The sequence below is a fragment of the Tachypleus tridentatus genome, chromosome 10 (genome assembly GCF_004210375.1).
Source record: "Tachypleus tridentatus isolate NWPU-2018 chromosome 10, ASM421037v1, whole genome shotgun sequence".
Classification (NCBI taxonomy): Eukaryota; Metazoa; Arthropoda; class Merostomata; order Xiphosura; family Limulidae; genus Tachypleus; species Tachypleus tridentatus.
This window is the reverse complement of record NC_134834.1, coordinates 104,771,787-104,799,670: the sequence shown is the minus strand read 5'-3', so window position 1 is coordinate 104,799,670 and position 27,884 is coordinate 104,771,787. Positions and strand designations below refer to the sequence as shown.

The 27,884-nt window shown below is 32.5% G+C and overlaps 2 long non-coding RNA genes across 4 annotated transcripts; one reads left to right on the top strand and one right to left on the bottom strand.

Moving 5' to 3' along the window:
- LOC143230024 (uncharacterized) lies at positions 1-19,123 on the bottom strand. Its single transcript, XR_013016189.1, has 4 exons — positions 18,929-19,123; positions 18,136-18,212; positions 17,636-18,015; positions 1-1,615 (listed from the first exon to the last, which is right to left on the bottom strand). It is a non-coding gene; the product is annotated as an uncharacterized LOC143230024 (long non-coding RNA).
- Positions 5,113-27,884, top strand: LOC143230025 (uncharacterized). 3 transcript variants are annotated; one of them, XR_013016190.1, is made up of 3 exons: positions 5,113-5,983; positions 14,222-14,437; positions 27,299-27,884. It is a non-coding gene; the product is annotated as an uncharacterized LOC143230025 (long non-coding RNA). The 3 variants fall into 3 exon arrangements; XR_013016192.1 differs by lacking the exon at positions 14,222-14,437; XR_013016191.1 differs by lacking the exons at positions 14,222-14,437; positions 27,299-27,884 and adding an exon at positions 7,802-10,363.

The window sequence follows — 27,884 nt, the reverse complement described above, 5'->3', positions numbered from 1 at the left end:
TTTTTGCATCCAAAACCATAGTTTTATTAAAACATCTGAATAAACAACAAAACACATTTTACGATTTCAAAATTTGAGTTAAATTCAGTGGTGAGCACGTATACCCCAGCAATGCGGGGTGGAGTGGAGACCCAAAAAGGGCCTGACGGACTTAAGAATTTCTGACAAGGGGGAAGACATACAATTTAATTTGTTTGGACTAAAGGGTGGTTCCACTATCAGGCTACAGTAAACACATTTAGAGAAAGGACAGAGCAGACTGAGTCCATAACACACTGACTGCTTCAGTTAGCGGACTATTCTAACGCTGGAAGTGCAGTAATTCTACCATATGATACATATGTAATTTGAAAAACAAACACTAGATTCAATTTTCAGTTACGTTAGTGATAACAATGAGCAGGAATCGTAACTATAATTATAAGGAAATAAATGATTTTCGTGCGGGAGGGGGGGGGATCTTTAGCAGCTATGCCACTGATTAGATTTCAAACTCACTACGTTTAGTTACGTTTTGTAACTAAACAATTTGGTGTGTGTGTTTTTCGTATAGCAAAGCCACAAAGGCTATCTGCTCAGCCCACCGAGGGGAATCAAACCCCTGATTTTAGCGTTGTAAATCCGCTAAACGATTTGGAGTCTTTGTTAATGATTCTTCAGACGCTCTAGTCCATCCATAAGTTTGTTCCGCAAAATGTTTGTTTAGCAATGGGGCAAATTCAGAAAACTGGATGGACAATTGCCCCAGATATCTATACACACCGTTTTAAAGCCTACCCGAGTTACACACTTTTGTGGTAATACTCTTATTTAAACACTTTCATGTATAAGGCCTCCTAGTGACTCAGCTATAATTCTCAAGGCTTATAACACTTAAAGAAAACAGGAATTTTGATACCCTTAGTGGGCACAGTACAGATAGCCCCACTATTTAAGAAACCACATTTTCTGCTTCAGGTTGGTAAATCCAAACAGCGTGTTAAGACGTGAGACTCGTAATCTGAGGGACACGGGTTCACATCCCCGTCGCACGAAATATGCTCGCCCTTTCAGCCGTGGAGGCGTTATAATGTAATGGTCAATCCCACTATTCGTTGGTAAAAGAGTAGCCCAAGAGTTGGCGGTAGGTGGTGATGACTAGCTGCCTTCCTTCTATTCTTACACTGCTAAATTAGGGACGGCTAGCGCAGATAGCTCTCGAGTAGCTTTGTGCGAAATTAAAAAAACAAATCCTAACATTTCAAGTAAATTATCGACTGTTTTCAGTATTGAAAGGACCTTACAAAAGCCCTTCTTGAATAGATAAATCTTCCGTCAGAGCTACTTACCCAGTTCGATATACTGACTGATATAACCCACAAATATTTATTCTTTGGCTTGTTTTGTTTAACCTTTCAAAAGAAAAAAAAAAATGAACATTGTATGTCACTATTGCAAAGAAATGCACAAACAATAGGCCGATATCTATTTCTTATAGTATGACGTGATCTGCAAATATGTAGCTTCAGAAATAAATGCTCCCCAGTGGTTCAGCGGCATGTCATCGGACCTATAGTGCTAAAAATTGGGTTTCTATACTCGTGGTGGGCAGCCCGTTCTGTAGTTCTGTGCTTATCTGTAATCAAACAGAAATAGATTTTTAAAACATCTTAATTGACTTCATAACTTCTTCATTTACTCTATACAAATGCAAGCACAAACGTTCATTGATGAAATTTAACTTACTTTTTGGTTATGCATGTTTATATGACACGTACTGGTTAAATATAAAATAACTATGTCAACCACCGAACTTTCGAACCTCACCGTCACCGTTATTATTTGCTGAAACGTAATTTATTCAAAAGAAAAAAGAACAACAAAAAAAGCGAAACTGAAACATATGAATTACATCCATGTAATTTCTTTAAAAAAACATTAAACACCAATCACATTCAGAATATCTATTCTCTTATACATAAAGGTTTTTTTGACTAAAGTCATGCCAGTTTAGTGGAGAGGAGGTTAAGCTTGGGACAGAATATGTTAAATTCGAAATACCTCGTAATTTATATGGTGTGGGCTCTGTTGTTAGGCGTGTACGTGTGGTTTTGAGTTTTTGAAAACAACATTCTAAACATTAGTGAGAAAATTATTTAGAATGAGATTAGGGTGAGATTATGTGATTAATATTATATATGAGAGTTAAATAGTAGGATCAACTTTACATATGACAACTGAACATCAAGGTTTATTTTGTATTTGACAGTTAAATAGTAGGATTAACTTTACATATGACAACTGAACATCAAGGTTTATTTTGTATTTGACAGTTAAATAGTAGGATCAACTTTACATATGACAACTGAATATCAAGGTTTGTTTTGTATTTGACAGTTAAATAGTAGGTTTAACTTTATATATGACAACTGAACATCAAGGTTTGTTTTGTATTTGACAGTTAAATAGTAGGATTAACTTGATATATGACAACTGAACATCAAGGTTTGTTTTGTATTTGACAGTTAAATATCAGGTTTAATTTTACATATGACAACTGAATATCAAGGTTTGTTTTGCATTTGACAGTTAAATAGTAGGTTTAACTTTACATATGACAACTGAATATCAAGGTTTGTTTTGCATTTGACAGTTAAATAGTAGGTTTAACTTTACATATGACAACTGAATATCAAGGTTTGTTTTGCATTTGACAGTTAAATATCAGGTATAATTTTACATATGACAACTGAATATCAAGGTTTGTTTTGTATTTGACAGTTAAATAGTAGGTTTAACTTTACATATGACAACTGAATATCAAGGTTTGTTTTGTATTTGACAATTAAATAGTAGGATTAACTTTATATATGACAACTGAATATTAAGGTTTGTTTTGTATTTGACAGTTAAATAGTAGGATTAACTTGATATATGACAACTGAACATCAAGGTTTGTTTTGTATTTGACAGTTAAATATCAGGTTTAATTTTACATATGACAACTGAATATCAAGGTTTGTTTTGCATTTGACAGTTAAATAGTAGGTTTAACTTTACATATGACAACTGAATATCAAGGTTTGTTTTGCATTTGACAGTTAAATAGTAGGTTTAACTTTACATATGACAACTGAATATCAAGGTTTGTTTTGCATTTGACAGTTAAATATCAGGTATAATTTTACATATGACAGCGAAATATTATAGTGTAATTTTTATACGGTAGTTAAATATTAAGGCCCACTTTGTGTATAACAGCTAAATATCAATTCGCTACTAAGGTAACTTAAAAAATAACTACATAGTTTCCACCCATAGATTAAAAAAGTAGTCGAAAACAGATTCTTGATTCCATATATTAATAGGGTTAGCAGAACTTAAAAGCTGTTTACTTCTAACTGGTTGTATGCTACAAAATATTTAACATGGTCAATCCCTGTTGCTACTGTCATATATCTATAAATGTCTATTGTGTTATTTATCTTCTTGATTTATTTTCGATAGAAGGTTCAAGAGTGATCTTATATTATGATATATTAATTATGTTTTATTGTTATATTTTGTGGTCAAAAGGGGTAACATGTTGCAGCATATATATATGTATATATAGATATGTACCAGACAAATGTTAAAAATCCATCATTAGACTATCGCTATTGTTAGTTAAACAACAACGAAAATATTGATTAAATGAGTTTATACACAATAGTAGGACTGGATTAAGCTGTCGGTATATACACAATAGTAGGACTGGATTAAGCTCTCGGTATATACACAATAGTTGGACTGGATTAAGCTCTCGGTATATACACAATAGTTGGACTGGATTAAGCTCTCGGTATATACACAATAGTAGGACTGGATTAAGCTCTCGGTATATGCACAATAGTTGGACTGGATTGAGCTCTCGGTATATACACAATAGTAGGACTGGATTAAGCTCTCGGTATATACACAATAGTTGGACTGGATTAAGCTCTCGGTATATACACAATAGTTGGACTGGATTAAGCTCTCGGTATATACACAATAGTTGGACAATAGTAGGACTGGATTAAGCTCTCGGTATATACACAATAGTAGGACTGGATTAAGCTCTCGGTATATACACAATAGTTGGACTGGATTAAGCTCTCGGTATATACACAATAGTTGGACTGGATTGAGCTCTCGGTATATACACAATAGTTGGACTGGATTAAGCTCTCGGTATATACACAATAGTAGGACTGGATTAAGCTCTCGGTATATACACAATAGTTGGACTGGATTAAGCTCTCGGTATATACACAATAGTAGGACTGGATTAAGCTCTCGGTATATACAATAGTGGGACTGGATTAAGCTCTCGGTATATACACAATAGTGGGACTGGATTAAGCTCTCGGTATATACACAATAGTAGGACTGGATTAAGCTCTCGGTATATACACAATAGTAGGACTGGATTATGCTCTCGGTATATACACAATAGTAGGACTGGATTAAGCTCTCGGTATACACAATAGTAGGACTGGATTAAGCTCTCAGTACAAACAATATATATCTTTATTCACATACAATATATTTTTCTTTTAATTCAAAGAACTACTTTAAATTTGATCTGCTTACTTATAAATAGTAACTTCAAATTTTTCTGTTTAAGAAAGCACCAGAAAACTGAAATTATGAATTATGAACACCAATCGTAGCCATTAATAACCAGATTTTTTTTTTGGTGGGGGTCATACTGTAACCTGGTAGATTGTTGATTATTCTAACTCTGTACAGAATACTTTGGGGAATATTTCACACTCACTTGTGGCATAAACCCCTAGAAAACAAGATTCGTATTAAAAGCAACAACATTTATTATTTCATTGGTGTTTGATTTTGTATTTGTCAATTTCTCAAGCATATTCTACGTTCATGAATAGTTATTTTTGGTGGCACTTGTCAGTTTCAGTTACCAGGTTTTCAAATTGAGTTAGTTTTAGGTCGATGTAACGAAATTCTCCGCTAAACGTCATTAATTTTTTTTTATGATGATTGCTTCGAATTATTATATTTCTTGAAATAAGTCAACGTAGTATTTCAGTCTTTATAAAGAACGACCTATTTGAAAATAACAAGTCTTTAAATAAGGCTTACAAACGAAGTATACTTCCTGTACATGACGTCATTGTACAATTATATGTAGTACTTCACACAAATGTTCTCAACTTTTACGAAAACGTCTATACGTTTATGTCAGATGGACTCCACATGCTAAACAAGTAAGCGGTCTACCAGAAAGTGGTTGTCGAGTAACGCGGCCCACGAGGTCAAGGGTCACGAGACATAACTGTGAAACAGTAGCAGAAGGAGAGCTAAAGAATAGGGGCGAATGAACAGAACACCCAAACCTCTGTCAGTAGAAACAGAGGGCAGGAAAAGCTAGCACATAAAATTATGTTCAGAACATGAAGGAATATTTTAAGAGCACGTCTATTTCTAGTCACAGCGAGCACGGTGCGGGAGACAGCAAGTTACAGGATGACCCCCACGAGACAGCGTGAATTAAAGCTCAGTACCACACCCGCTAGAGCGTCACTATAGTCGACCCTGTCCTGTTACAGTGAATTTACCGACCTTGCTATGCCGTATGTACGAGCAGAGAATCAGCAACACAGACCCTGCACTGTTGTAGGTATTTATAGCAGACTTTCAATATCAAGTAGCCAAAAGTAGGTACACTGCTATCTCCCCATGCTTCCCGTACCCATATAAGGACAAGAATCAAACAAGATGTGTATTACTCAACGGAGAATTCTCGAAATCTCTACATCTTTTCTACCACGAACTAGAGACACTGTTACTGAAGAACTTGGAAGCTTCAGAGAGATGGTCAAGTCCTTTCAAAGCCGCTGGTCACTAGGCTCTATCTAATGACCATGCTAATGTTGGCGAACAACGTTCAATTTTTGATGTCCAGTTTTGTAATTGAGCTGACGAGTACGAGGCAAGTAAAGAGAATAATGACGTAAGAGTTAAAAGTCTTAACGAGTTAAGTGTAACAAATCCATTCTCTTCTAATATTTTTATTTTTTTTTTCTTTTGCTGTCGTTATTTGGTAGAATCTTATACAATTAAAGAGTTTTGTCACTCAGTAGTCTTAAGGTTTAAATTTGGTAAAAGTAACTGTAGCTCAGTGACGTTTTTGTTTCAAGTATTTCCCTGCTTGTATTTATCTTCTTGACGTAAAGATTTGATACAAAATTTTTGCACTGTCAAAATAAGAGGCTCTATTTGTAAAAACGTTAACACTGCTAAGATTCGGTAGTGTTTAAAGCATTTCAAATGTTCCTACGATAATAAGTTGAGTAACGGGATTACGATGAGAAAATGTGTTATTTAACTCACTACAAACAGTATAAAATGTTGCTATCCAAGAGTTATGTGCGAAGAATGTTTATGTTTTCACGTAAGTCATCACGTGGTAATAAACATAAGATAAAACCATTTCCTTTGGGCATTTTGAAATGGAAGCATTTTACTAAGAATGAGAGCAAATATATTTCAAAAGATGGCGCTTTATTTGTTTTTAGCTAATATGACTTGTTTTATGCAATTAAATATCTTGTCAAGCTCTGTAAATTTCATGTAAAAATATTTCGAACCTAGGTTTATAGCATTGAAGGCTGTTGTTTGACAGGTGAATTATTTTCGGCGTATCATTTTACATGTGCAGTACAATGTTTGTTACGTATACATACAAATAAACTAATTATATTATCTTAATTATCTTGCTATTATCTACACTTTCTAGTATTAGATTTTTCTTTTTGTAAAACTTCATTTGTTATTTTTGTATGTACCACACATCGTGTCTTTCTCTCTCGTATGTGTGTGTGGTTAGGCCTTTACGTATATTTCACTCTTTCTGTGTTATTCACAGCGAGTTTCTCCCACCTTGGGGTTAATGATAAAACGAATTCACACAAAAGAAAGCGTTCTTGTACAAAATAACTACTGCTAGAACTGCGGATGCCACAGGAACACGTGTTTGCCACGAGGAATACTGTGATACCCACTGTATGAAACGTTTCTAATCTACAAATGAGTTCATTGCTCTAATTTAATTTTCATTTGTTTATATATCCAGATTTACAGTAAACAAGTAAAATAATTACAAAACCAAACAGTGAAGATCTGTAACATGAACTAGTTCAGAGTGAACTGTTCAATAAATGCAACACAAAATTCACACACACACACAAAGCCTAAAGCGAAAAACCAAGAAGGAGATAATTCCAGAAATGCAAAGCGCAATGAAAAACAATGAAGCTGGAAAAGAAACCGATCAAAATGGAATTAAAAAAAAAGAGAAAGAAACCATTATCGCGATATAGCAGCGACCTCACAAAGAAAATAAAACATAAATGCATAAGAACCCGGAAGAGAAAGCGGTTAAAATGGAGTAAGGATTTGGATTGAAAACTCCACGAAGCGGATTGTTGTCTTATAAGAAATGGTCACTTTGGTCACTGTTACCTCCTTTTGAGTCCCGTACTTCCTTACTTCCCATATGTGGCATTGTGCTGTATGGAATGTAAAGAAGTATGGCGCCCTGGAGGAGCCTTCCAACGTCAGTGAAGTTTAGCAAGATGACGTAAGAAAAAAGTAGCCATTTTTAATTTATCCATCAAAACTGTAGTGATAATTCTTCTTGATTTTTTTACCTAAGATTCAAAAATGAAACAAGTAAAAAGTATAGTGTTTATTTCCCATGATTACCTCAATAATATTGAGGATAATGTTAAAAAAAGGAGCTAAAAGAAAGTAATTTTCTTTCCTTCAGAATGAAATGAATCTCACAAACTGAAGAAACGATATACTCTATGGTTTTAGCTCTACTCTTGTATAACAGATCGGGTTTTATTCGAAGAACTGTGTTACTCACGTGACTCTGAAGCTATAATAAAATAAAAGTTGCTTTCATTGATCAAGGTCAACATTCCTTCATACGCTTAACGGAACATAATCTCTTAATAAGAGAATAATGCAATCTAAACACTGAGAACATACACCTCACGTGCTACTTTAATAAGAATAGTTATGTTTTTGTTTATATTTACAATGTGATTGAATGTTACTAAGCTGCTCAAAACTCGTTTAGAAAGAACTGTTTTAGTTTTTTCCTACATGTAAAGTAAGCATTTTGTTATTTGTAATTATAAGTTTCTCCTTCTGAACAAAATTTATATGTGTGTTATCTACATCAAGTATTTCATGTGAACAGTGAAAACTGAGAAGAAACTTTTGTAAATCGGTTCAATCACAACAGGCGACTAACATCAACAACGAGGTATATGTTGAGAAAGGTGCTAACAGATAAAAACAACAAACTACTAATGTATCTCATAATTCTAGGGTTAGAGGTAGCCGTATAAAACGTGCAAAATTATATTTATTGCTTCTAGTATTTCATAACTTGATTTACTCAACATATAAAGATGTGTTGGGTTAGTAAATTTACATATTTACCATAACAAAGTATGTGATATTCTTTAAACTACGGAAAGCTGAAATTACACATAATTACGATTGTATTTCATCTTGGTGAACATACTTAAGAAATGACAGAGAATTTACGCTTCAAAATAAGTGATAATATATCTATTCATTTTCATATCAAACAGTACTAAATAGCAGACATGTTACGTGTTCTTTGTCCCTCTACAATGTCAATAATCGGAAGTATTAAAACTAAAAATAGTGTAGACAGTTTTACTATAATGATCATACAGGTTTAACTCACCGAAGAAAATGCCTTTAGTTTACTCATGGTTTCAACACAACTGTCCTGTTAAAAAAAGAAGGAAATAGTATGTTTATAAAATATAAACATGAGTTAAAGTTTCGTTGCGGTTGTTACAGAGGAGAACAGAAGAAACAGCGACAACGTAATTGTTCAAAACGCTACAATTATTTGGTAAGTTTATGATGTTAGGCTTATAAACTGACGATACATCAAACGTAGAAAGGCCTAAAATGATTATGAAACGTAAACGTTTCATGAAATATATTTTTCTCTCATTCTTCTTAGATACTTAATTCCAAGTTACGGAGTTTAAGCGTGGGATACGTAAATATTTCAGATCTAAGTTTCTTGTCTGCCTTACATAGTTATTAAGGAGAACTTGAGAGAGGAACTATGGAATCCTAAAGCCTTTATTAAAACTTAGTAATCGTACTGCATATAAATAGTGTTCTAGATAACTATAAGTTTCTGAGACATTGGTCTAACAAATATGGCTGATGAGTTTTGGAAATATGGCTTTGTCTAACTTTAAATATAAACTACACAACTAACTATGTTTACAATAAAATTATTTAATGTTAATATAATAATCAATATTACATCGTGTAACCCAAGCCTGAGAAGAACTGACAGTACAAAAGTAGGCAGGTCTTATTGGAACCAATACTAAGACGTTACACAAGTTTGAGAAGAACTGATACTAAGAAATTAAAGAAGTCTGAAAAGAATTAACACTTAAACAAGTTACCCAAGTCTGTTAAAAACTGATACTAAGAATTTAAAAGTCTAAGAAGAGCTAATACTAAGAAGGTAAACAAATTTAATAAGAAATAATACTACGAACTTAGACAAACCTTATAAGAACGGATACCACGAAGTTGAAGCCTTTTATAGTAATAAAGCTGCCTAGTGTAAGCACGCTTACCAGTATTTTTGTGGTAATGACCATCAACCAATATATTAATCAACATGACTCACTGTAACAAGTTATAAATGTGTTTATATTAATATTTATTTCACATTTTATGTCATCAGCCTAGGAATTTCATTAGTATTATCTCAAACTGTTTAACCTAAATCAATTAGGTTTTTGTTTGTAAATTACAGTGCAAAGTATTCGGTTAAACTCCTTCTATGATTAGAAATTTGCACACAGACAAAACGCGAATAAATTATAACTCAAGTGACAAATAGAAGCTGGTAACTCTCAAAATTGACTAGGCTTATTAATTAAAAAAGGCTTGTCAATTTTATATTTTAGTAGTTTCCATTTTCTTACTGCAAAACATTTGCTGATATAGATAACCTTAAAGCACGATTACACTTGCTAAAGTATACCCAAACTATTATTATTTGTATGTCCAAAACATTCACATAGCCTCTTCAAAATGTTTGTTTTAAATATTTTTGGATATTTCGTTTTTAATGTTTCCCATTTGTATTTATATACCCTATGTCTATGTGGAAAGTATACTTATCAATCGAGAATATGATAAAAATGGCGTGTCCAAGTAGAATTGAACAGTATTAAATTAATAACGTTTTGTGTTCGAAAGCTGTACAAAAATAGTTGAATTAATAAAATTTTATGCAACTGAATTATTTTTCTCTGTAGATCAGTGGACATAAAATATTTCTTCAACACATAGCTTAGCTTTAAAAACATCGAGAAATATATAAAAACATCAAGAAAAACCATATTTGTGCTTAACAAATAAAAAATCATGCGTCCACTGCTAAAATAGCAGTAAGTCTACAGATTTACGACGTTAAGATCCAGGGTTCAATTCTCCGGAGAGAACACTGCAAATAGGTAATTGTGAATGTGTTCTAAAATAAATTAATGAATACGTTATTAATATGACGTATTCTCACTTGTTTTGATAAAGTAAATTTTCAGTAAACTATTTTCATCACAAAATGTACGCAAATGTATTAACAAATAGATAACATTTTTGTCTGTACAATGTTGCATGTAATGTAATATAATGACGAAAAACTGAAACATTATAATCATCACATAAAAATTATTTTACTACATTGTGCAATATTAAAGCAGACATTTTAAAGAAGACTTTGCTATTTGCAATAACAGAGGGAGCCACGATAAACAAATTAAGTAGATATTATTCTCGTGAAATAATTAAACTGTGTATGTATCTTCACATTACGACTGTTACGGTAGATTTTTAGCGATGGAAACGTTTTATTCATTAAACACTAAAAAATAAGCTTGTATAAAGGTACTGAAAGTTGTTGTAACATTATCTTTTAATCTTAAACTGTGAACATTATTTAGAAACATTATTATGGTGAGTGTTACATTTCGCACCTTATAATTAGTATTGTTGCATCAAAGCTATCTGAACTTGAAAAGATATAATTTAAGACTAGTAGAATATAAAAAATTAATATCTGTCTCTTATGTTATTGCTAATTTGTCATGCTACTTTACCTATAATGTTTTTGATACAAGAAATGAATATAACATGCACTCAATACTCATCTGAATTTATTGAATCCTTAGTTTTTAGCAAAATACTTTAAAAGATATTATGATTTTTTTCTTTACAAATGTATTGTAATGTTTTACTGAAAGCTTTCCATATTTCATAAAGATACATAAATTGTATCGGACGATGTACTGATACAGTCGTATTGTGGCTTTACGATACGTTACACCTTTTATATAAGCACGTTACGACCACCCAGTGTTTAAACAAAATCTTAGTAAATGCACATAATAATCATTTGTATAAATTAATTCGAGTATGTAAAACGTGTCTTATTATCATCCATAAGCATCGACCTCTATAATCATCCTCTTTTACAGCTCTGTTTTTAGTTACAATTTTTATATTTCTTAATCTTAAACACATAGTTTAATATGTTTTTCTCTTTAACATCTTTACACAGCGGAATTTTTTCCTAAGAAAAATAATCGTTGACGAAAAGTTAATCGAAAAATATATTTTCATTCTCAGTAGTACGCAGTGTCAAAAACAAAGGAACTGAGAACTGCAGATTAATATTTCTTAAATTCTGCAATGTATGATAAGATATATCTACTAGAACTGAGCTAAGATAACCAATAAGAGTTAAATTGTTTTTAGAAACAATACCTGCATTTAGTTAACTCCGATAACCCTGCTCTCATCGATTGATTCATTGCTAGTACTCGTTGCGGTCTGATTCACATCTGATCCAATCAGAGCTGCAGGCACAGCTGAGTTTGATATGTTTTCTTACAAAGTGGACAACTCGTTGTTGAAGGTATAAAATTTGTCGAAAAAAAACAACTGAAACATACGTGTGTGTGTGTATAATATAAATATTTATCGATGATAACTACATGCTCCACTTGACCTATATGTAAAAGTTTCTAAACATGACGATAGATCTTCCTTAGTTATTTTTTGTCGAAATCCACCATAATTCATAGCGACACCTATCGTTTTTGATTTGAGGAATTTAAAGGCACAATGATGCATTCAAACAGCCGGATAGCAGCGAAATAGAATAACGAGATTAATTAAGTTGGCACTCATTAAGCCGAAAATAATAAGAAAATAGCTGGTATGCATAACTAATAATTTTAATTTACTGTCGGATTGTTTTCTTCTGCTCGTTAATATTGCAGTATCATTATCAGGATTTATTTTACCATAATTCATACGGAAGTAGACTAACAACTTTTAACTTACCACATTAGGCTTAAATATTGTCTTATACTTGATTGTCAAGGAACAAAAGAGGTTGAATGGAATTGTTTCAGTTTCTATACACATCTAAAAAAAAAGTTAAAACTAAGCACCAGAACAGTAAATATCCGAGTTCACTGGAGTTCGCCATATTCTGAGTGACACGACTGAATTGACATATATGAAAAATCGCCACTTGTGTTAACAAGTTAGGCCTACGTTTCGAGGTAGTTAATTTCTATTTACGTTAGAATTGTAATTATCGGGAAATACATTCATAATTGCTTGGAAAAAATAAAACACATTACACTCTTCCTTATTTCATTTGCTGTAATTACGTTTCTCACATCAGACACAACTGAATCGAACTTGAATTAAAGTAAGTTATTACTAAATAATGGAATACAAACAATACACAAACATAAAATGCGTGGCAGTAACATAATACAGTTGGATGTTTAGTAGTGTTTACACACGTAGAACATATAATAATTTACCAAAGATCCTAGAAAATAACGTATTTTACAAATATGCTTGTACGAGGCCAATCACATTTTTAAACGCTGCATAATTAGTCTAGTCTTAGGGATTTTCAAGAATTACAATAGTATAGAGTAATAATATTCCACCCATACAATGTTTACCATATCCATTGCAAATGATGCGTTTACTTCAATCCAGAACTCTTCAGGTGTTGTACCAGATGACTTTATCATTTATCTTCCGATCACTACAATATTTATTTTATCCCAATTGGCCTGGAGAGCTCTGGATTGAGCGAAACGCGTCACGGCAGTAGATATGAAAAATATAGCGTGGGTGAAATACTATTACTATACATTCTTCTAATTCTTGTTATAAGTCTTATGTTCAGTATAATTGTAACAAGCTATTTTCGCCACATTTGGTGAGAACACTCTTCGTAAGGCTTAGCTGTTGGATAAGATACATATCATACATATAGAATTATATGAGAATATATTACAAATACAGCAATGGTATAATCAACAACTGTGAAGGTTTTTTGTTTTTGTTGGTTAAACGTGATTATGATAAACAACAACAACAGAAAAAAAGTGCAAACTGCCAAGTGCAGAATTACAGTGTAGAGAAAATCGTGGATGATTAGTCTATAAAAGAAACTCAGGTGAAAAGGAAGACGTTTCGAAAGCCACCCATCTTTCATTTCAAAGTTACCTTGTGGGGAGTCGCAGGGATTTATATCATGACGATTGAAGTGAATGTGACATGCTTGTTTGCAGTTCTTGTAACAGGATTTGTAGAACGAATAAAGTTTTGACCAATGGCAGCCAAAAAAACAGCTGATATAGACGCCTCACTATATGTTTATCAGTGGATTTATTGTATTCATGTAGAATATTTTTTTATTTTTTGCTTTTTTGAGTCACTATGTTTGTAATTCTTTCAGCCTGTGTACAAGAGAATGACATTTCATAAACGCTGTTTTTGTGTTTGTTGTCAGTTCTTCTTTCTTTAGTTTGAAATTGGATGTTCTTAAATATTTCTAGAATATATCATAGATGAACTATTTTGGCTCAACGTCTGATTTCATTGTCTAGGTTACTCAGATACGGGAGGAAAATAATGCTGCACTTTCTTTCTTTCCTTATCTGTTGAATTAAATGATATTTTATCATTATTTAAGCTATTTGTGAAGTAACTATAAAGGAATCCGTTCTGTTTAAAACGCTGCATTATGTGTTGGCGTTCGGCTTTAATGGATTTTTCGTCGCAGATGCTTTAAGTGCTTGAACGACAGAGCTGAAGAGATGTGCGAAGGAAACTTCATCATGTTTATTATACTCCAGTCGGTTTGATTAACTCTGGAACTGAGTGAAATGCGTCGTCAACAGCAAATATGATGGACATGTTGTTGATGTATGATAGACACTCGTTTTGTTTAGGAGAAACTTTCAGTGACGGAATAAAGAATGTTGTGGTTAAAAACACGGTAAGCATAATTCTACAGTTTCATAATAAATATCATGAATTATAATTATCGACCTGACCACCACTTTATTTATTGTAATTTAGTGGGTCTAATGAAATTTATTATTGAGCGAAACGCATCAGTTGGCAGTGGATATGGTGGATGTACTGTAATGAAATGTTAGTGTATATACTTCTTTTTAGAAAGGCCCAGCATGGCTAAGTAGTTAAGGCGCTCGACTCCTAATCTGAAGATAACGAGTTCGAATCTCCGTCACACCAAACATGATCGCTCTTTCAGCTGTGGGGGTGTTATAATGTGACGGCCAGTTCCACTATTCGTTGGTAAAAAGAGTAAGCCAAAGAGTTGGCGGTAGGTGTTGATGACTAGCTACCTTTTGTTTTGAATTTCGCGCAAAGTTATTCAAGGGTAGCTGTTCCTAATTTAGCAGTGTAAGACTACAGGAAAGGCAGCTAGTCATCACCACCCACCGCCAACTCCTATGCTACTCTTTTACCAGTGAATAGTGGGATTGACCATAATATTACAACACCCCACGGCTGAAAGGGCGAGCATGTTTGGTGCGATGGGGAATCGAACCCGCGACCCTAAGATTACGAGGCGAACGCCTTAACCCGCCGAGCCATAAAAACAATAAATTCTTCTCGGAAAAACCCTAAAGGATCGAAAAAATAACATAGTTGCTAGGAACACTATCTTGCTAATCTGTCGTATGACCAACATAAATTATGTAGATTATTATACAACAATGATGACAAAGAATATAAATTTAAATAACGTATTGGGGCAATAAAACAGTAGCATCAAACATAATATTCCCATACTTAAAATTCATAATCTCTGGGAAAAGCACAGTTGTGAAATTCTTTCAAACAGTAGCATCAAATATAACATTCCCATACTTAAAATTCATAATCTCTGGGAAAAGCACAGTTGTGAAATTCTTTCAAATAAAAGTATTTGTTGGACTTACTATACAAAATAAATTGTTAGAAGAGTTCACAGGGATCAGATATGGCTGGGTGGTTAGGACATTTGACTTACAATCTATGGGTCGCGAGGTCGAATCCAGTCACCAAACGTGTTCGCCCTTTGATAAAGTTGTAGCCTGAGGGTTGGATGGTGTTGATCAGCTACCTTTCATTTAGTTTATCATTTATAAATTAGAGCCGACTAGCACAGATAACTCTTAAATAGTGTTGTGCGAAATTCCTAAAATAGCAAATAAAATAGTTCGAAATGAGTATATGAACAATCACATTAAAACATATGGTAAATGTCCCACTCGGTATGATTAACTCTGGAACTGTGTGAAACACTTCGTCAACAACATACCATTATAGTGACTGTATATATAATGAATATTTCTAATCTGCTATAGTGACTGTAATATATAGTATAAATTATTTATGTAATAATTATGAACATTGTTATTTCTTGCTTCGATGTTGTTTCAGATAGTGGACATGTTGCGGTTGTATTCCCAGCTTCTAATAACTGTTGTTTTTCTTCCTCTTGTTTCTGAGCCAATTAATAAACCTTCAACTTTTTAGCATTGTTTAAGAAAATCTTAACAGAGTGAAATGGTTATTTTTAAGAATGAAGGAGAATATATTCTTGTGCCTATCATTATTTTATTTTTTACAAGTACTTATTCCATTGGAACTGCGCTGTTAGATTTACAGTGTTTACTAGGTTTAGTTAACATTATTCAGTTTTAATAAACTTGACTCGGTGACTCACTGATTTGTCTTTTCAATGCAGTTCTTAACCAAGCCTGATGTTTCAAGCCTACTATTAGATTATGCAGCTAACAATTCATAAATAAGCTGCACAGAGACCACAGTGCTACAACTAAATCTAAATTAAAAAGAAAAAGAAATTATACTACAGACAAAGTCTAAGGGACAAACATGTGTTTAATGCAGATTACTGTGTTACAGTGAAATCAAACTTAAAAAGAGGAAAATAGTTATACTATAATCAAATGTTAAATGATGCGCAGATGTTTTTACTGCAAATCTTAGTCCTAGGGTTGAATCGAAATACAAATGTGAAACATATGTGTACAACAAAAATTGAAAAAAACACACACATTAAATGATTAACAAATAATTTTATAAACACTTTGGGAAGGGACACCTGGTTAGTTTAAACTTTAACCACTAGAATGAAAGATCTGATAAAAGAGTCATCAATCGTAGAACGTTTAATATTAACATCGTGTATAAGATTGAAACAATCACTTACATGAACCAATTGCAAATCAATATTATTTCAACATGAGCATAACATAAGTATTAAGAAATATGTAAGTGATGTTATCAAGGTTTTTATAGAACAAAACAATTTGCAGCTCAACATGTCATACCTCAAAAAAGAAATAACGTAACAAAGTGAAATTGTGCAGTATGATTAAGGGTATCGTGTGGATACAAATTGTGCAGTATGATTAAGGGTATCGTGTGGATACAAATTGTGCAGTATGATTAAGGGTATCGTGTGGATACAAATTGTGCAGTATGATTAAGGGTATCGTGTGAATACAAATTGTGCAGTGTGATTAAGGGTATCGTGTGGATACAAATTGTGCAGTATGATTAAGGGTATCGTGTGGATACAAATTGTGCAGTGTGATTAAGGGTATCGTGTGGATACAAATTGTACAGTATGATTAAGGGTATCGTGTGAATACAAATTGTGCAGTGTGATTAAGGGTATCGTGTGGATACAAATTGTGCAGTGTGATTAAGGGTATCGTGTGGATACAAATTGTGCAGTATGATTAAGGGTATCGTGTGGATACAAATTGTGCAGTATGATTAAGGGTATCGTGTGAATACAAATTGTGCAGTGTGATTAAGGGTATCGTGTGGATACAAATTGTGCAGTATGATTAAGGGTATCGTGTGGATACAAATTGTGCAGTATGATTAAGGGTATCGTGTGGATACAAATTGTGCAGTATGATTAAGGGTATCGTGTGGATACAAATTGTGCAGTGTGATTAAGGGTATCGTGTGGATACAAATGCCTCAGTTCTCACACGCCACTAGGGACACTACTATAATTTAATTTTTGATCAATCACAGTAACTATTCTACATGTAATACTCCAACGTTCAAAATTCATTGCATACCTGTGACAATGAGTATTACAGCAACAACGTGTATTTCATCTAGTGTGCATTATGCTTACCGGATTATTGCATCCTTGAGGCCTGGAATTGTACGATGCTTCTCACGTAGTCGCTAGACTTCAGGTTACCCCTACCCACAATACACACGAGACTTCAGGAACCCTTTGCGGTACACGCAGGATTTCAGGTGTACCCACAACTAGAAAATGGTTAGTGTGAGGTCCGATGAATGAGAAGGCCATTCACGAAGAAAGCTATCTGAAACGATTCTGTCCCAAAAGTGGTCCCCAAAACTCGTTTCACATGGTTACCAATATACGGAGGGGTAACATCCTTCATGAAAACCATGGTATCGATCACATTTTGTGCTTTAGCATGAAATACTCCCTCTCAGAGATTCATGAAGGCCCAGTCCACTTCTATCCTTTGAGAACCCTGGCTACGTTAAAAAAAAGAAAATGATGACACATGAAATAAAAGTAATAAGTCATTAGCTCTAAAGAAAAGCTAAGTATAATTCGATTTTTTATTTAACAACATACTTATAAATATTATTTACCAGGAATATCATGTATCCAGAGATTTAAGTAATTGTCTCCTCTTCGTCAAGTGGGCTCAACTGTTTTAGAACACCCTCTGTCAAGACAAATTATTGTTCTTTAATCTCTGTTATTACACTACCATTGCGAAACTCACTCTTAGGGTTAAATTAACAATCACACAGTCAAACTTCACTTTCACCAACTTATTTTAAGCTGTTTTGTACATTGTTGGACGCTTGTTTTAAAAATTTTGATTGATGCCTAGAACGTTTTAGCCCTCTAGTGACAATAATATTATACACAACGAGAAAACTCGGAAAGAAAGCCTAGTGATACAATTAAACTGCGTACATAATATACGTTTCTTACGGAGTTAACGAAACTTGTCACAACTATCGCTTAAAATGATCAACTTCAACATTTTTGTTATGAAACATAAATAATCATTAAACCTCTAAATAAAGTAACAACTATTAAACTGAACACGTTTGTATATCTAACCCTTGGTCCTGGTGTGAACATAGACATAGTATCGTGCACTGTGCACATTTGCAGTCTTAGCATAGGTGGTTCTTTAAACATCTACGGTTCAATAAAAAAGTCAGCTGTGAAAACACATTAACATGTCACCTTAACATCATACAGATGTGTAGAAAATGTTGCATTTTGAGTAACTATTCACAAGATAATACAATTACTCATGTTGAAATTTTGAAAAATGGTAAAGTGTGAAAGGAAACAATTGTAAAGTGAATCGAAGGGCCTTATAAATAGCTGAAATAGGCAATTCTAGCCATTGGTCGACATTACCTGTACTGCTGCACTCATGTGCCCGTGTACTGCCATGTTCTGCTGACCTTAATGAGAGAGTTCTACACAGCAGGACTAAAATAAGGACCCCTGTATCAGTCACGAATTGTACGACATTCCTTGAGAGGTACCCCGGCATTACAGTCATTGTTGTAATAGCATTTTACTAGTGCTCTTACTAGCTTCATGTTGCTTGGATGAGCTGTATTACGACTGACAAACCCATTTATGGCCATAGGAAAGTTGCGCCAGAAACCACAATGAGATCACTGGTGGCAACTTGAGATAACTGCAGTATTTACATCCTAGCGCAATTTCACCTTCCTGAGCAATATTGTACGTGAGGTATTGCAAAACATTCCTTACAGTCACTCTACATATAAAAGTATTGTTTTTTTAATGTAAGTATTAATAACAATAAGTAAATAAGATGTCCGTTGTCCAAAGGCAATGATATGGGGCTACTATATTTTCAAGCATATAACGAGTGATGTTTTTCATTTCAGTAAGTTATAAATCAGACCTATTTATTGCAACTGTTATTAAAACATCTCAAAAATGTTTCTTAATGACCACCAGGTTTGTTTGTTTGTTGTTAAGCGCTAAATGCACAATGGGCTATCTATACTATGCCCACTACAGATCGAAACCCATTTTACATTCAAGGAAGAGCTCTGACATAACCCAGCTCACTAAGAAAGAAAAATAACAATCAAGTAACAACTCTAGCATCACCCAGCTTACCAGAAAAATAACAATCATTTCAAGAACATCTTAACATGACCCAGCCCAATAGAAAACGAACAAACATTCAAGGAGCATTTCAACATTATCCATCTCACAATACAAAGAACAAACATTCAAGGAACGTCTCAACATGACCCACCTCACTATACAAAGAACAAACATCCATGAAACATCTCAATATGACTAGCTACCTAGAAAATGAACAAATATTCAAGTAAAAATGTATTCTCAAGACGGCAGGTGTGGGTATTAGCACTTTAATTAAATTAAAGTACAGAACAAAGTTTTGAACTTCTTAGGTCATCTTCAGGTATTCAAGTAATTTCTTTAACATGATCCAGCTCACTGGAAAACGAACAAATACTCCAGAAACATATCTAACACCGGGATTGTTTATCCACAACTTTCTAACATTCTGTTCAGTTATAGAAATCTTTTTTTTTTTTTACATTACTTTTGACTTACAGTCTTTCATTTTGTCTTTAGTTGTTTTCATTTTGACTCACAGTCTTTCATTTTGTCTTTAGTTGTTTTCATTTTGACTCACAGTCTTTCATTTTGTCTTTAGTTGTTTTCAGTTTGACTTACAGTCTTTCATTTTGTCTTTAGTTGTTTTCATTTTGACTCACAGTCTTTCATTTTGTCTTTAGTTGTTTTCAGTTTGACTTACAGTCTTTCATTTTGTCTTTAGTTGTTTTCATTTGGCTCACAGTCTTTCATTTTGTCTTTAGTTGTTTTCAGTTTGACTTACAGTCTTTCATTTTGTCTTTAGTTGTTTTCATTTTGACTCACAGTCTTTCATTTTGTCTTTAGTTGTTTTCAGTTTGACTTACAGTCTTTCATTTTGTCTTTAGTTGTTTTCATTTTGACTCACAGTCTTTCATTTTGTCTTTAGTTGTTTTCAGTTTGACTTACAGTCTTTCATTTTGTCTTTAGTTGTTTTCATTTGACTCACAGTCTTTCATTTTGTCTTTAGTTGTTTTCAGTTTGACTTACAGTCTTTCATTTTGTCTTTAGTTGTTTTCATTTTGACTCACAGTCTTTCATTTTGTCTTTAGTTGTTTTCAGTTTGACTTACAGTCTTTCATTTTGTCTTTAGTTGTTTTCATTTTGACTCACAGTCTTTCATTTTGTCTTTAGTTGTTTTCAGTTTGACTTACAGTCTTTCATTTTGTCTTTAGTTGTTTTCATTTGACTCACAGTCTTTCATTTTGTCTTTAGTTGTTTTCAGTTTGACTTACAGTCTTTCATTTTGTCTTTAGTTGTTTTCATTTTGACTCACAGTTATTCATTTTGTCTTTAGTTGTTTTCAGTTTAACTTACAGTCTTTCATTTTGTCTTTAGTTGTTTTCAGTTTGACTTACAGTCTTTCATTTTGTCTTTAGTTGTTTTCATTTGGCTCACAGTCTTTCATTTTGTCTTTAGTTGTTTTCAGTTTGACTTACAGTCTTTCATTTTGTCTTTAGTTGTTTTCAGTTTGACTTACAGTCTTTCATTTTGTCTTTAGTTGTTTTCATTTGACTCACAGTCTTTCATTTTGTCTTTAGTTGTTTTCGGTTTGACTTACAGTCTTTCATTTTGTCTTTAGTTGTTTTCAGTTTGACTTACAGTCTTTCATTTTGTCTTTAGTTGTTTTCATTTGACTCACAGTCTTTCATTTTGTCTTTAGTTGTTTTCGGTTTGAGTTACAGTCTTTCATTTTGTCTTTAGTTGTTTTCATTTTGACTTACAGTATTTCATTTTGTCTTTAGTTGTTTTCATTTTGACTCACAGTCTTTCATTTTGTCTTTAGTTGTTTTCATTTGACTCACAGTCTTTCATTTTGTCTTTAGTTGTTTTCAGTTTGACTTACAGTCTTTCATTTTGTCTTTAGTTGTTTTCATTTTGTCTCACAGTCTTTCATTTTGTCTTTAGTTGTTTTCAGTTTAACTTACAGTCTTTCATTTTGTCTTTAGTTGTTTTCAGTTTGACTTACAGTCTTTCATTTTGTCTTTAGTTGTTTTCATTTGGCTCACAGTCTTTCATTTTGTCTTTAGTTGTTTTCAGTTTGACTTACAGTCTTTCATTTTGTCTTTAGTTGTTTTCATTTTGACTCACAGTCTTTCATTTTGTCTTTAGTTGTTTTCAGTTTGACTTACAGTCTTTCATTTTGTCTTTAGTTGTTTTCATTTTGACTCACAGTCTTTCATTTTGTCTTTAGTTGTTTTCAGTTTGACTTACAGTCTTTCATTTTGTCTTTAGTTGTTTTCATTTGACTCACAGTCTTTCATTTTGTCTTTAGTTGTTTTCAGTTTGACTTACAGTCTTTCATTTTGTCTTTAGTTGTTTTCATTTTGACTCACAGTTATTCATTTTGTCTTTAGTTGTTTTCAGTTTAACTTACAGTCTTTCATTTTGTCTTTAGTTGTTTTCAGTTTAACTTACAGTCTTTCATTTTGTCTTTAGTTGTTTTCATTTGGCTCACAGTCTTTCATTTTGTCTTTAGTTGTTTTCAGTTTGACTTACAGTCTTTCATTTTGTCTTTAGTTGTTTTCAGTTTGACTTACAGTCTTTCATTTTGTCTTTAGTTGTTTTCATTTGACTCACAGTCTTTCATTTTGTCTTTAGTTGTTTTCGGTTTGAGTTACAGTCTTTCATTTTGTCTTTAGTTGTTTTCAGTTTGACTTACAGTCTTTCATTTTGTCTTTAGTTGTTTTCATTTGACTCACAGTCTTTCATTTTGTCTTTAGTTGTTTTCGGTTTGAGTTACAGTCTTTCATTTTGTCTTTAGTTGTTTTCATTTTGACTTACAGTATTTCATTTTGTCTTTAGTTGTTTTCATTTTGACTCACAGTCTTTCATTTTGTCTTTAGTTGTTTTCATTTGACTCACAGTCTTTCATTTTGTCTTTAGTTGTTTTCAGTTTGACTTACAGTCTTTCATTTTGTCTTTAGTTGTTTTCATTTTGACTCACAGTCTTTCATTTTGTCTTTAGTTGTTTTCAGTTTGACTTACAGTCTTTCATTTTGTCTTTAGTTGTTTTCATTTTGACTCACAGTCTTTCATTTTGTCTTTAGTTGTTTTCAGTTTGACTTACAGTCTTTCATTTTGTCTTTAGTTGTTTTCATTTGACTCACAGTCTTACATTTTGTCTTTAGTTGTTTTCAGTTTGACTTACAGTCTTTCATTTTGTCTTTAGTTGTTTTCATTTTGACTCACAGTTATTCATTTTGTCTTTAGTTGTTTTCAGTTTAACTTACAGTCTTTCATTTTGTCTTTAGTTGTTTTCAGTTTGACTTACAGTCTTTCATTTTGTCTTTAGTTGTTTTCATTTGGCTCACAGTCTTTCATTTTGTCTTTAGTTGTTTTCAGTTTGACTTACAGTCTTTCATTTTGTCTTTAGTTGTTTTCAGTTTGACTTACAGTCTTTCATTTTGTCTTTAGTTGTTTTCATTTGACTCACAGTCTTTCATTTTGTCTTTAGTTGTTTTCGGTTTGAGTTACAGTCTTTCATTTTGTCTTTAGTTGTTTTCAGTTTGACTTACAGTCTTTCATTTTGTCTTTAGTTGTTTTCATTTGACTCACAGTCTTTCATTTTGTCTTTAGTTGTTTTCGGTTTGAGTTACAGTCTTTCATTTTGTCTTTAGTTGTTTTCATTTTGACTTACAGTATTTCATTTTGTCTTTAGTTGTTTTCATTTTGACTCACAGTCTTTCATTTTGTCTTTAGTTGTTTTCATTTGACTCACAGTCTTTCATTTTGTCTTTAGTTGTTTTCATTTTGTCTCACAGTCTTTCATTTTGTCTTTAGTTGTTTTCAGTTTGACTTACAGTCTTTCATTTTGTCTTTAGTTGTTTTCGGTTTGACTTACAGTCTTTCATTTTGTCTTTAGTTGTTTTCAGTTTGACTTACAGTTTTTCATTTTGTCTTTAGTTGTTTTCATTTGACTCACAGTCTTTCATTTTGTCTTTAGTTGTTTTCAGTTTGACTTACAGTCTTTCATTTTGTCTTTAGTTGTTTTCATTTTGTCTCACAGTCTTTCATTTTGTCTTTAGTTGTTTTCAGTTTGACTTACAGTCTTTTATTTTGTCTTTAGTTGTTTTCATTTTGACTTACAGTCTTTCATTTTGTCTTTAGTTGTTTTCGGTTTGACTTACAGTCTTTCATTTTGTCTTTAGTTGTTTTCAGTTTGACTTACAGTTTTTCATTTTGTCTTTAGTTGTTTTCATTTGACTTACAGTCTTTCATTTTGTCTTTAGTTGTTTTCAGTTTGTTTAATGGCTTATACTCGTTCTTACTGTGGATGGGGAATTAAAATATTTTTTATTGTAAATAGTTTCTTGTTGTACCAAAAGATCGTTTTTCTGGTTCAGGGTCACCTGGGCGATGGCCAACTCGGCGACAAGCAGTTCATTGACAATATTACAACTCGACAGACAATTTGGCGACAACCCACTTGTCGACAGACTCGTTAACATAACAATATTTCTAATTGCTGATAGTAGGCTGGGCGAGTGCTTATGACTATCGAAGTAAAATATTTTGCTCAACTTTTGTCAAGACTGTAGCTGTTTTACTGTATAAATCATTATTATATTATTTTTAGGTTTTGCTATAAGACATTCATAATACATTAAATTTCAATATTTTTATATTATTTTCCTATTCGGTTCGTTTTCGGAGTATACATTTAACACTTCGCAAACATGACTTTCATTCTACATTATTTTATCGCATTTCATAAGATTTAACTCAGTAAAAAGTTTATTTTTCGAATTTTCATCAAGAGTGTGAAGTATAATTTTGTTCCGTTGGCTTAATAAAGTGTTTCGTCTGTATTAAATCATTATATTTTGTATTTATCTATTCCAAATTACTCATATACGTTATGAACCTGATTCATGTACATGTGAACATGCATGCATTCCGCTAAGTAAACGTAAGTATTATAATAAATCCATCTCATGACACAATTGTCGACAATCTGCTGTCAACAAACTAATTTTTCAAGATGTATTTCAATAACTTGTACAGTAAACGACCCAATACTCTTGTCGCCGAATTGGTTATCTCCCAATTGCTACCGAACCGTTTTTCTTTATTTTCTAAACTTTTCTTATTGTATTAAAAGATTATTTTTCTTTATTTTCTAAACTTTTCTTATTGTATTAAAATATTATTTTTCTTTATTTTCTAAACTTTTCCTATTGTATTAAAAGATTATTTTTCTTTATTTTCTAAACTTTTCTTATTGTATTAAAATATTATTTTTCTTTATTTTCTAAACTTTTCTTATTGTATTAAAATATTATTTTTCTTTATTTTCTAAACTTTTCTCACTGTATTAAAATATTATTTTTCTTTATTTTCTAAACTTTTCTTATTGTATTAAAAGATTATTTTTCTTTATTTTCTAAACTTTTCTTATTGTATTAAAAGATTATTTTTCTTTATTTTCTAAACTTTTCTTATTGTATTAAAAGATTATTTTTCTTTATTTTCTAAACTTTTCTTATTGTATTAAAAGATTATTTTTCTTTATTTTCTAAACTTTTCTTATTGTATTAAAAGATTATTTTTCTTTATTTTCTAAACTTTTCTTATTGTATTAAAATATTATTTTTCTTTATTTTCTAAACTTTTCTTATTGTATTAAAATATTATTTTTCTTTATTTTCTAAACTTTTCTTATTGTATTAAAATATTATTTTTCTTTATTTTCTAAACTTTTCTTATTGTATTAAAAGATTATTTTTCTTTATTTTCTAAACTTTTCTTATTGTATTAATAGATTATTTTTCTTTATTTTCTAAACTTTTCCTATTGTATTAAAAGATTATTTTTCTTTATTTTCTAAACTTTTCCTATTGTATTAAAAGATTATTTTTCTTTATTTTCTAAACTTTTCCTATTGTATTAAAAGATAATTTTTCTTTATTTTCTAAACCTTTCCTCTCTACTGAAGAGTCATTTTTTTAATTTATCTGATTGGTTATTTTTTGAAATTCGTTGGTTATCGAGGGAAATACTCGAGAGTTATCTATGCTAGCCATCCCTAGTTTAACAGTTTAAGACTACAGGGAAGGCATCTAGTCAATCACCACCCACCCCAACGCTTGGGCTATTCTTTTACCAATGAACAGTGGGATTGACCAAACATAATAACGAACCTACAGCTGAAAGGGTGAGCATGTTTGATGCGACCCTCAGATTACGAGGCAAACGCCTTAACCTGCCGAGCCACAAAAACACACAACTAATTCTTCTTTAAAACCCTAAAGGATCAAAAAAGTAATATAGTAGCTAGTCGAACGCCTTAATCCACCTGACCATGCTGTATTTAATTTTCTAAACCTTTCCTTTGCACTAAAGAATCATTTTTTAATTTTCGAAACATTTTTTGTTGTATTAAAAGATCGTTTTTTATTTTCTAAACCTTTCCTATTGTACTAAAATATCTGTTTCCTGTTGTGCTAAACGATCATTTTTTTTTATTTTCCATCATTTACTGTTGCTTCTCCCTGGTAGCTCAACGACATGTCTTAGAGCATATCTGCTTCCTTTCTTCAATAATCTTTCTGTTGCATTTAGTTGTCTTTTTCTCTTTATTTTCTGATCTTTCCTGTTGCACAAAGAGACCTGATTCCTTTCTTTTTACAGCCCGACATGGCCAGGTGATTAGGGCGTTCGACTCGTATTCATAGAGTCGCAGGTTTGAGTTCCTATCACACCAAACATGCTCGCCCCTTTCAGCCGTGGGGACGTTATAATGTGACGGTCAATCCCACTATTCGTTGGTAAAGAATAGCCCAAGAGTTGGCGGTGGGTGGTGATGACTATCTACCTTCCCTCTAGTCGTAAACTGCTAAATTAGGAACGACTAGCGCAGTTAGCCCTCGTGTAACTTTGGGCGAAATTCAAAAAACAAACAAACAAACAATCCTTTCTTTTCAACCGTTCCTGTTGACACAAAAATATATATTTCATTTCGTTTCTAATCTTCCCAAGAGAGTTTCAGTTTTTGTCTTATTTTTTAGCCTTTGTTGTTCTACCAAGTTGATTTTTCCTTTAATCTAGAATATCCATCATGAATCATTAGGTTATCAATAATCGATCATATCGACAACTTGTCCATCTTTAGTGCTTGACCCATCTTCACAGAAAAGTAACAAACATTCCAGAGCCAGCTCTAACACAACCCATCTCACTAAAAACGAATATACTTTTCAGGAATAGCTCTAACATGATCCAGAACGTCAGAAAACAAATAAACATCCAAGAAACAGCTGTAACATGACCCAGCTCACTATAAAGTAAACAACTTCCAAGAAAGTAACAAACAACCCTAGAACAGTTCTAACATGACCCAACTGATTTGAAAAAAGGAAAAAAGACCCAAATTTATAGGAAACAAACATTCGGGGAACATTTTTGACATGGCCTAACTTTCCAGGAAAGAGAAATGAAAGTGATTACCAGGTTTAACATGACCAGAGAACCAAAACCAAAGAAACAAATCAACAACAAAGGTTTGAATGACATTTCTAACATAACAAAGCTCAAAAGAAAAATAACAATTGTGTAAGTTATTTTCATCATGAACCAACCAACGAGAAGAACATAAATTTTTTTTTCGTTCCACAGCAGTCGAGACAGCAAGTACAAGATGAGACACTGATATTTCACGAAGTTCAAGATGAAACCAACCAAACATAATGAATTTAGACACTAAAATACAAACAGTGTCCCAAGAGTCGGGTTGTTAAATAACTAGTCGTAATTCATGACGGTACCTCATTTCTGGGTCTACTCTATCAGCCCATTAGGATTAGCCCTACGGAATTGCTGATGTCTGATACATGGCAGTTGCCATGGTAACATACAGTTGCTTGCCTCCCTGACCTGTTAGAACGGAATGACGTTTTGTTGGTAATCAAGCTAGAATGAGGTTTGGCCATATGATGAAGTTGTACGGTGGAAACACCTACATTTATCATATTTCATAGCATTTAATTCTTGGTGTCTGTTTTCACTGCTTCTCACATCTCTATGAGATTGAAGTACACGTGGTTTTATGTTGTATATGCACCCATATTATAATTGTGTCATATTTTCCTGAAAACGAAAGTTTACGAATCTTTATTTAGTGTTTTAAATGTACTGTTTTCTGTAATCATATTTAAATATATATCTACATAGAACAATACAATAAACCTTGTGATCACTGCAC